The 10488-nt window shown below is 44.2% G+C and overlaps 1 pseudogene; it reads right to left on the minus strand.

Moving 5' to 3' along the window:
- Nucleotides 1-5205: 5205 nt before the first annotated feature.
- On the minus strand, nt 5206-5792 carry LOC140499007 (peroxiredoxin-6 pseudogene; annotated as a pseudogene).
- Nucleotides 5793-10488: the final 4696 nt, after the last annotated feature.

Consider the following 10488-nt stretch of genomic DNA (forward strand, 5'->3'; position numbering starts at 1 on the left):
GATTGTTGATATTGGCTTGGTCACCATACCTGCCATACCATACCATCCAAAGATGTAACTTTCATCTGGGCCTGGTGTTCTGTTACTCTTTCCTTGACTATTGATTTCCTGTTAGCCAATTTTGTTCTTTACTTTCCAACCCAAAGATCATTTTTGGCAGAGAAAACAGGAGTAAACTAGTGGATAAGTGGCTTTGCCTTCTCTCCATTGTTATCCTCAGTCTGTCTACCCTAAGGGTCAACACGCTGGTCGCAGTGAATAGCTGAAACGCTCCTTACTCCCCTTTGCCATTTACAGACTTTTGTTCTGCCTCCATCACTCAGTGCCATCTCCTCAATGCGGTCCACAATCATATAAAATCATTTCAATCCTGTTATCTCCACTGGCTCCCAGATGATTTCCCCTGCTTTCTCAAGTCTAGACCAGATAGTCATTTCCTGTATGTACTTAAAAGACTCACAAGTTTTCATTGATAAAGGCCTAAAACATGATCCAATAACTTATAAGTCCTACAGCTTCCCAGAAGAGTTGATAATTTAATACCTAAGAATAGGTTAACAGCTAAAACATCCAAATATGATACATTTTCTAGGACTATCACTGTACCTTCACCCTGGACCTATATCATCACCCAAAAAAGTCACTCAAGGTCCATGCCTTCTAGCAAGCCAAGTCATGGCATGGGCCAATCCTCCTCTGACAACGGTCATATTCTCTGAGAAGGATTGAATTGCAGAAAACTCCTCCTGCTAAGAGTCAGGAACTTCTGGCCTCATGAGATCTGACTCATGAGGTCACCAGCCTCTAAGTTTGAAAATGTTCATCTCAGGTTTGCTTGGTCACCTATACTCAGGGAAAGAAATGCAAGCACAAGAGGCAGTCAGGGGCTATGGTTGTAGAGGTGGTACACATTCCTGCTGCCATAGGAAGTCCAAGAGATCCTCCACAGAGCAATCGCTCATTGTAACTTGTGTGTACCTTGGGATGACAACCTGAGGGATGGAGATATCTCTCTTCTGTTCTGCCAGTTATTTGAGCTCCTTCTGGCTATGTTCCCCCATTCTAGCACCCCAGTTCCATTTAATCACTTATCCATTTTTCAGAGGGACATTTATATTCAAGATGAAGAACAAACATATAAACTTTTTTCCCATCACCTTAGAGGCGTAATCTCTGCTCTGTCACTTTGGTGAGGGAGGTGGTAGTGCGATTAGGCTTATAATTTAGTTCAGTTCCTATAGAATATTGGTCCCCGCAAAGTTCCATCCAAATGAGGCATGATTGATAGGTGAATTCTTCTTCTGGGCTGGGGTCCCAAAGGCCTCTCCTAGAGATCTCTTTCTTTACCCACTCAAGTCATGATGTTCCACTAGTTGCAAAACCTGCCCTAGATTTTGACTCCCAGATTCTTGTAGCTCACTCTACCAACCAAGGTCAGGGACTCCACACCCTTCACCAAGAAGGGACAAGAGAGAACAAGAAGGCCAACGACTGGGGCCCATATCTTGGGGGCCATATGACTTCAAAGGGGAGAAGCCTCTAAGGCCCTTCCCCTTACCACATCTCTCCCCAGATGCCATGAGCCGAAGATTCCCTGGCCAAGAGGGAATGCCTCTGAAGCCAATCAGAGTCTGTCTTTCGCCAATGTGGTTAGCTAATCATCACAGTTCTTTTGGAACATCAACTCCCTGTCATCTTCCACAATGCAGGAGAGACTTCATCAGCTGAGCAAGCTCATGGGGTCTGTATATGCACCCCGTTATATCTGCACACGAGAACAGAGGACAAGGGCAAAAGTTGTTTCTCTCTTTAGAATTTACTGAATAGGGGGCTGCTCCTGGTTCAGTGGCCTAGACTCTTTGACAAAGCCCCCTCCCCCTCTGGCTGTCATGGGTCGCAAGGGATTGCTGAATCACCCCCAAAATCGGGAGCCCACACTGATTACAAAAGGGAGCTTATCTCTGCTCCATTCATGTTCTGTGGATTTGCTTGCCCCAGTTATACTCACCCCTGTTTAAATTTTCGCAATTCTCAGCAAATTTACCGAGCTACATTTGGCCGCATCCCCAATTCTGGAAAGTTCTGGAGAGATTTTGGCAAGCTCAAGTGTTGTCTTTTTGAGCCCCTTGCTTTAAAAAGTCTTAGCAAAGTCCATGTGGCACAATTCTTAATTGTCTCCTAAATGCCAAGTAAAGAGTTTCACATAGTTAATTCAGCATAGTTCTTAGACAATCCCCAAATTAGCAAACCTTTGTGAGAGCCAGGCCTACCACAGCTGGTGGAACTAGAGACTGCAATCTCTCCAAATAGAAGAGCAAACAAATGGCATTTTGCAAGTTTATCGTAGATCCCTACCCGCCTAGCACTTAGAAAAGTCTGTCCCAACTCAAGCAGTAAAGAAAGAGCACCCATTAAAGCTAAATTAGAACTAACAGCTAGACAAGTAACAGCCCCCTACCCCATGCCCAAAGTGGGGGGGAGGGAAAAATGTTTCTCAGAGGAAATTTCTAGTGCAAATAGATTCCCAACACAGAGTTCTCCAAACAGATGTTAGGGATCTGGTATGGATGGACCAGTTCACTTCACCAAAAGGTATGGGACTGTCTACAGTGAGAAGTCCTCTGCGCAGCCTCACAAATGCAGAGAGCAACCTGGACTTGTGTCAGCTGCCAATATACAATGCATCAGACAGCCCAGGCACAAGACTGGACTCTCCCAACAATAGGACAAGCATGTTTCCCTCAAAAAGAAAGCACGCTCTTAGAGGTCCCAGGTTCCAAACATGTGGAGCACCTCACAAGGAATTAAGTGACTTAGAATTGACTGGAATCAGCTCCTCTGATTCTGGATAAGTGTAGCACCTCCTCGAAGCTCCAAGGCAGAAACTACCTCCAAAGTTCACAGCACTGTGGGTTTACACTCCTAAAATTATCACAAGATCCTCGGTAAGCTTATCTTCAATAATTGGGCAATAGATGCAGTTAAAGCATCAGAAGTACATTTCCCCATAAACCTGGGGCACACTATCTCACAAACACATGCTGTCGGTGGGAAGACTAGTCATGAGGCACACACAAAGGGAAGCCATCTGGCTGAGGCAATTCATGCCTCTGGTATTGCAATGCTCTCATGTCCTTTCCCTTCTCCTAGTATTCTCATTCTACTCCCCTCTGGCTGCAGTGTCCCTTCTGAGGAGGTTATTCAGCTAGGCTAGATCTGTTCTCCACAGCTAGATTCCCAGCTTTCAGGCTTAAGTATCCTTTAAATCCATTGTTAGCTCTCTTCTTTACTTCTGGGGATCAGGCTCCTTGAAATTTCTGACTCTGTCTCTGTCTGCCTCTCTGTCTCTGTCTCTCTTTTCCTCCCCTCACCCCAGATGCAGTCTCTTGATGGGCAAGTATCTCTGCTGCGAGACACTGGATGGGGGATGCAGAACAGAAAAATTCCTCCCATTGCTCTCTAGTAGAAGTATAGAAGTCGTGTTCCACAAAGGTGGCCTCCCCAACTATGTGTCCAAACTGGCAAGATTGCTTTTTTTAAGGGTTGCTACAAGTGTGCCTAATCCTTAATCAATGGCAAGCTGGCCCTCCAATTCCATTGGGAACAATTCCTTCATGGTTCAGGAGTACCAGGGTTAGACATGTTAACTCTTCATACCTTTGTTACCAGTACCCATCTGTGATTTTATCAACCAGGCTGCTGGGGGTGAGGGAGGGGGAAGTGGGAGGAGGGCCAGGATCTGATTAGGAACTAAGTCCTGACCCCTTCCACTATGTTTGTGTGTGTAGACATACTTTTATTTGTGACTCCCGAAAAAGCAAAATATCAGAAGACAGAAAGCCACCTGCTACAGAGACAGCGTTCTATAATTAAATATGTGCATATGTGTGTGTGTGTCCCTTCCTTTCTGTATAGTATGTATGCTTTCATCTTCTTTTGAACATGTAAGGGCAGGTTTCCATGTATAGATAAATGCAATATTTTTTAAAAAGACACCTATAATGATATTCCTCCACCATTCTATCCTTCAGGGCATCTAGATAGCACATAGGATAAAGCCTTGGAGTCAGGAGGATCTGAGTTCAAATGTGACCTCACACCCAAGCTGTGTGACCCTTAGCATGTCACTTAACCCGGTTTGCCTCAGTTTTCTTATCTGTAAAATGAGCTGGAGAAGGAAATGGCAAACCACTCCAGGATCTCTGGTAAGAAAAGCCCAAATGGAGCCATGCAGAGTCAGACAACAACAAATTCTGTCCTTCACAGGCAGTCACCTCTGTTGTTTCAACTATAACACATACTATATTATTAGAAAATTCCTTGCCCAATGTAACAGTATTTTAAGACTGTCTTTTGCTTCTTTGTTATCTGCTGGAAACATAGAGCCTCCCAAGTTTTTTCTAACTGGGGTTGGAACACTTGATATTGAGGGGAAAAACAAAACTAACCTCCATCTGAATATCTAAATAATTATAAGGCATGGTCCCAAATTTAGAAATTCCCAGAAGGGAGGTGAAGCTCCAATCTTGACTCGTTAAATTGTTGCCTCGCTTAAATGGATAATTAGAAAAAGATGGCTTGTTTAGCATAGTTAAAGAAGTCACACTTGCAGGGCTCCTGAATGCCAACAATACTAGTTGGCTGATGACAGAGATTGCAACAGATGTGACAAGGATTTAAGTTCCAAAAAGAGCACATTCCAGAGACAGCCAGCAGAGTATCAAGATAAAATTCAGCTATTCAAATAGAATTCTGGTAAAGGCACATTGAAAGGAATTACAGGCGACTTTGTCCAGCCATTTTAATTTAACAAGTCATCAGTATACTGAGTTTAAATCCAGCTTCAAACACTTTCTAGCTGTGTGACCCTGAGCAAGTCATCTGACCCTATTTACTTCAGTTTCCTCATCTGTAAGATAAGCTGGAAAAGGAAATGACAAACCACTGCAGTATCCTGGCCAAGAAAACCCCAAATGGGGTCAAGAAGAGTTGGATATGACTGAAAAAGACCAAAAAAAAAAAAAACCTATTAAAAGTCATTAATATAGACATCTGACTTTAATCACACCAAGATGTTTATGTCAGTTGCTGTCAGGAGACATTGTTGGCAGGCTGGCATCCCTTCTGTTCAAGATCTTCAAGTGAGCCAGCTCCTAGCACTCTCTGGATCAAGTGACCTACATACAGCAAGGGAATGTAACATTGTCATTTCTTACCCAAAGGGAGCTCTTTGGTGAAGACTCCATCTTCAGGGATATTTGGAAGCATCCTAAGACTATCTCCAGCTTTCCAGTCCACAGGGGTAGTCACCTTCTTGTACCCTGATACCTGAAAGCCCCCAATCACTGTTAGGAGCTGATCAGTGTTCCTTCCAGTAGTTGCTGGGCAGGAGATTTATCTGGATCAAAAATAAATGCCACACAAACTGTCACAGATGTGTCCATCCCAGACCATCCCACTCATCTGAGTCTTATGTGCCCAACCTGATGGCATGGTCTTGGTGATCATCAGTGATGGAGAAAGACAGCTTCTCTAGGGGCTCTGTTGTACGCCTTGATATCCTTACTCCAGGCAAGATGGCCTTGGATAGAGTCTGTGGAAAGGGTGATCATTTTAACATTTCACTTGGCAAATTCTGGTACCAGTTTTACAACTTGGCCTAGCTCTATTGTGCAAACTGGAATAAAGTCCTGAGGGTAGGAAAAGAAAATGCTTTCTGAGTCTCCTAAAAAGTTATAGAAGCAGATGTGACTGAATTTGGGGGCCAGGTCTCTGAGCAACAGACTGGTCATGGTAATGGTGGAGAGGAGCCTACTATGTCTTAATTACAAAGTCTGATGGACTCTTTTTTCTGTCCCTATCCTTTTCAGCGTTTTTGGGGGGCAGCATTTGACACTACTGACTACCTTTTCTGCCTAGATATTCTCTCCTTTCTGGGCTTTCATGACATTGTTCTCCCTTAGCTCTCTTCCTATCTGCCTGATCACACCTCCGTCTCCTTTGTACATAACCCTAACCCCAATTGTGGGCATATCTCAAGCCTGTGTTCTGGTTCCCCTTCTCTTCCTCTGCACTCTCGTCAGCTCCCGTGGGTTCAGCTTTGTGAAGGCTGCTTACAGATCACCTTGCCAGCCTTAGACCCTCTCTCCTGAGTTCCAGTCACATATCACCAGTTGCCTACTGAACAGTTCAGAATAAATATTCCAAGACATCTTAAACTCAACATGTCTAAAGCTGGATTTGTTATCTGTTGCTCTAAAATCTTCTCCATTCTAAACTTTCTTATTTCTGTTGAAGGCAGAACCTTCCTTCTAATAACCTAGATCTGCAACCTTGGAGTCATCCTCAACTTTCCTCTCACTCACCAATCCAGTGAGTCGCTCAGTCTTGTTTAAGTGTAGAACAGTGGTCCTGAGGTGGATATTTGCAGCCTTGATGGCAACTTTGTGAGTTCATGAGGTTGGAAGGCCTTAGTCGAAGCGCTAATTGGGTAGTTGGGAGGTATATTACACTATGCTTCTCAGAGAAGGTGGCCACCACCAGAATAATACAGATAAAAGGGATTAAGCAAACCATGATTTGCCAAGGGGTCTGGACTTATGAGTTGTATAGATATCACAGTTGGGAAAAGAGGTGAGGGGCATCTCTGAGTCTTTTGACTTGTGCATGATGGGTTCCTGTGAGGTTCTCATTTATATTTTAATTGTCAAGGAACATTAATGAATCTTCTGTATTTTAAGCATTTCTTTTGTGGTAGAGGAAATAAAATAGCCATTCTCTACCTGGTCAGTTTTGTAAATAGACTACTTTTCTGCGAGGAAGCCTGTTTATGCCTTATGAGGAAACTCTAGACAGAAGCCAAATCTGAGCTTGAAGAGATTACCTTGCTTTTGTAGTGGCAAAGAATTGGAAACTGAGGGAATGCCTATAAATTGGGGAATGGCTGAACATATTAGGACATGTAAATGTGAGGATTCTGTTTTGCTGTAAGAAATGATGAAGGGAATCGTTTCAGAAAACTTAGGAAGACTTTTATGAATGGATGCAAACTGCCGTGAGTAGAAGCAAGGGAACAATTTATGCGATAACAATGATGTTGTAAAGATGAGCAGTTGTGAAAGAGTCAGTCTGATCAGCACAGTGACCAGCCACAGTTTCACAGGACTCATGATGAAATGTGCTATCGACCTCTAGAAAGAAAGCTGATGGATGCAGAGTACAGACTGAAGTATGTTTTCTTCTCTTTCTTTTCTTCCATTTTTAGACGTGGTTAAAGCAGGAGTTTGTTTTGTATGGTTATGCGTATTTGTAATGGGTTTTGTTTTTCTTGCCTTCCCAATGGGTGGAGGAGGGGAATGTGGAAAGAGATAATTCAGAAGTGTAAATAAAATTGAATTTAAAAGAGACAGAGACAGACTATCTTTGAGGGGTCAGTGGGGTAGGGGTAATGAGCCAGAGAATTCCAGAAGTCTGATCCCCTCACTTTAGAGTGAGGTTCCCCAAGGGCATGAACTTAGGCTGTGTGAGACCCAGAGCTAGGGCCCTCCTAGGAAGAGCGAACATCCACCATGGGTCTATGGGTTTTACACACATAATAAAAAGGGGTATAAAAGTATGGGAATCAGACATGATGGAAAGCCATATGGCAGTGGAAACTTTCACTGTCTTGCCTCACTTTCATCTGGACTATTACAATAGCTGCCTAATTGGTCTCTCGCCTTTAGGATAATCCCTCTCCAGTTCCTCCTTCATACAACTGACAAACTGGTTTTCCTAAAGCACAAATATGTTCTTAATTCCCCTGGCAAGTAAACACCAATAGCTTCTCATTGTCTTGGCTCAGACAGAAGTCCCTCTGTCTTTATCTAGCACAGTGCCAGACACATAGTAGGTACTTATTCAATGCTTGCTGTTTGAATGAGAGCATCCAGTGGTAATACAGAAGGGCCTGAAGGTCATGCCATATGGAGAATCAGTAGGGCCAAAGACTAGGGGTGGGTGTTGGGGATGGGGACAGGCTAGCTGTATTTAAAGATTTGAAGGGTTCTCACTAACTTTGGCCAGCTTGGTTTCTAAGGTCAGAACCAGGATTAATGGGGCAAAGTTAGGAAGAGCCAAAATTAGGCTTGATGAGAGGAAAAACTTGCTAAAACTCAGAGCTGCCCCAATTGAGAAAGGCTGCCCTGCAAGATAATGAGCTTTCCTTCCCAGAAGTCTTCAAGGAGAGACTGGAGGCCCTCTCTTCATGGCTGGTGCCATTCCCTCAAGAGCAGATTGGATTAGGTAGGAGGGCTTGGAGGGTGTATGATGCTGTGGTTTGGACCCACCTGCCAAGCAGGGCGGGGATCTGCCCCTGGGATCTGTGGGTGGAGGGTATGCCCACAATGATGAAATCTGTTCACCAATTAGAATAAGAAGGGTGATGGTGGCGCCTCTGCTCCCTGGAGTCAGGTGTCATCACTGAGATTATTGCAAGAGCCTCCTAACTCAGGAGTCTGCTTGTCCTGAAGTGCAGATCTGACCTAGTGACTGCCCTGTGTGGTCCCCTCTAGTGACTTCTTTTTACCCTTAGGATCAACTAGAAACCCATGTGTCACAACCTGCCCCCAATTTATCCACCCTCATTGGCCCTTCCTGCCCCTCCTGCATGGGAAAACCCAGCTGAACTGATGCCTGTGTTTCTTAGCCATGTCCTTGTAGTCATTTCCCATCTCCGTGCCTTTGTATTGGGATGACATCCTGTGCCATCACCACATCTCGCCTCTACCTCCTACCGACCCCTTTACTTCCTTCAGGTACATCTTCTACCTAAAGCCTTATTTCTGGTCCCCTCAACTGCAAGAGCCCAACTCCCTTTTGTTTATCTACTTTGCATTTCTTCTTTTCATATTTGTTCACATTTTAATAAAATAATCTTATTAATATTTTAATATCTACTCTATATACAATTATATATGTGTATCTTGTTAGAATGGAAGCTTGTTGAGGCAAGAAATGGCTCTCCAGTGCCGGACATACAGTTTGTGCTGAATGAAGGCAGAAATCTGTGGAAGGAGCTTCACCACTGAGAGGTGGCAGTTCCCAGGTAAAGCCACAAGGGGGCGAAGTGACCCCCCTCCACCCCTCACCCTATTTGCTCATTTATTCAGCAAACAATTTGAATGTCTGCTGTGAGTGAGGTGAGGTGCTGATGGCTGGGAATAAAACAATGAAGATGGAACGGCCCTCATCGTTAGGAATCTTTTTGGAGAACTCTGAGATGTCTGGCACGTCTGGGAAAGTAGAGTTCACCTAGTCCACACATTTTTTTTTTTAATAATATTTTATTTTCCCCTTAATTACAGGTTAAAACAATTTTTAACATTTTAAAAAAAACTTTTGAGTTCCAAATTCTACCCCTTTCTCCCTCTTTCTCCTCTCCCCTCACTGAGACAGTAATCAATCTGACATAGGTTATACATATGCAATTATGTAGAACATGTCCATCTTAGCTATTTTATACAAGAAGACTCTTAACAAGAAAGGAAGGAAGGAGGAAAGAAAGAGCATGCTTCAGTCTGTATTCCAGCAGTCTCCGTTCTTTCTCCGGAGGCGGATAGCCTGCTTCATCATGCGTCCCTGGGGATTGTCTTGGATCGTTTGTACTGCTGAGAATGGCTAAGTCATTCACAGTTCTACATCATCCAGTATTCCTGTTACTGTGTACAACATTACTTCACTCCCCTTATTTTACAAAGAAGCAATGCCGCTTTGGTGGGTTAGCCTGAGCCATGTATGATTTATTTCCTCTTAAGACTGAAGTAAATGACATATCCTGTTCAATGTACATTTAGGGAGCTAAAACCTGATTTGTTCTGATGAATAGAGAGAAAGTGTGGTACCGTGGGAAATGTGCTGGGTGTGGAGCTAGGAAGATGGATCCTGGCTTAGTCACTTCCTAGCCATATGACCTTGGGCTAGTGACGTGCTGTTGTCCCGGACTGGCCTCTTTCTGCTTACTGGAGACCCTTCATGCCAGTGAGGGATCAAGGAGAGTCACCATTGCATCCAGTGCTTGTCTCCTGCCCTGGTGTCTTCCCACTGCAGGAACATCATTTCTTCTGACCTGACCTGCCTGCGGGGATGGGAGAGAAGTGCTGCTTCATTAGCTCCCCTCACTGGTTCCCAGCCTGAGCTACCTAACACCCTGAGGCCTGAACCCAATATGCATGATTCACAAACTCCCAGTCAGTCCTTGCCCTCCCCATCCCAGTGATTGTGAAGCCTGGCTGTCATTACACAAACCCCCTTCCCATCCCCTTCTGTTCCCTCCTTCCTTCCATCCACCCACCCCCCAACCCAGCCTCCTCACCCCCACCACTCTCTGTGCTCTCTCTGTGTGTTAGTTAAGAGACTTATTAACCAGCCAACCAGAACTGAGTGTGAAATGGGCCTGTACGCCTCCTTGAATCATTTACTTGGGAGACTTAGCCCCAGACTGAGTAATTT

Source organism: Notamacropus eugenii, chromosome 4 (genome assembly GCF_028372415.1).
Source record: "Notamacropus eugenii isolate mMacEug1 chromosome 4, mMacEug1.pri_v2, whole genome shotgun sequence".
Lineage (NCBI taxonomy): Eukaryota > Metazoa > Chordata > Mammalia > Diprotodontia > Macropodidae > Notamacropus > Notamacropus eugenii.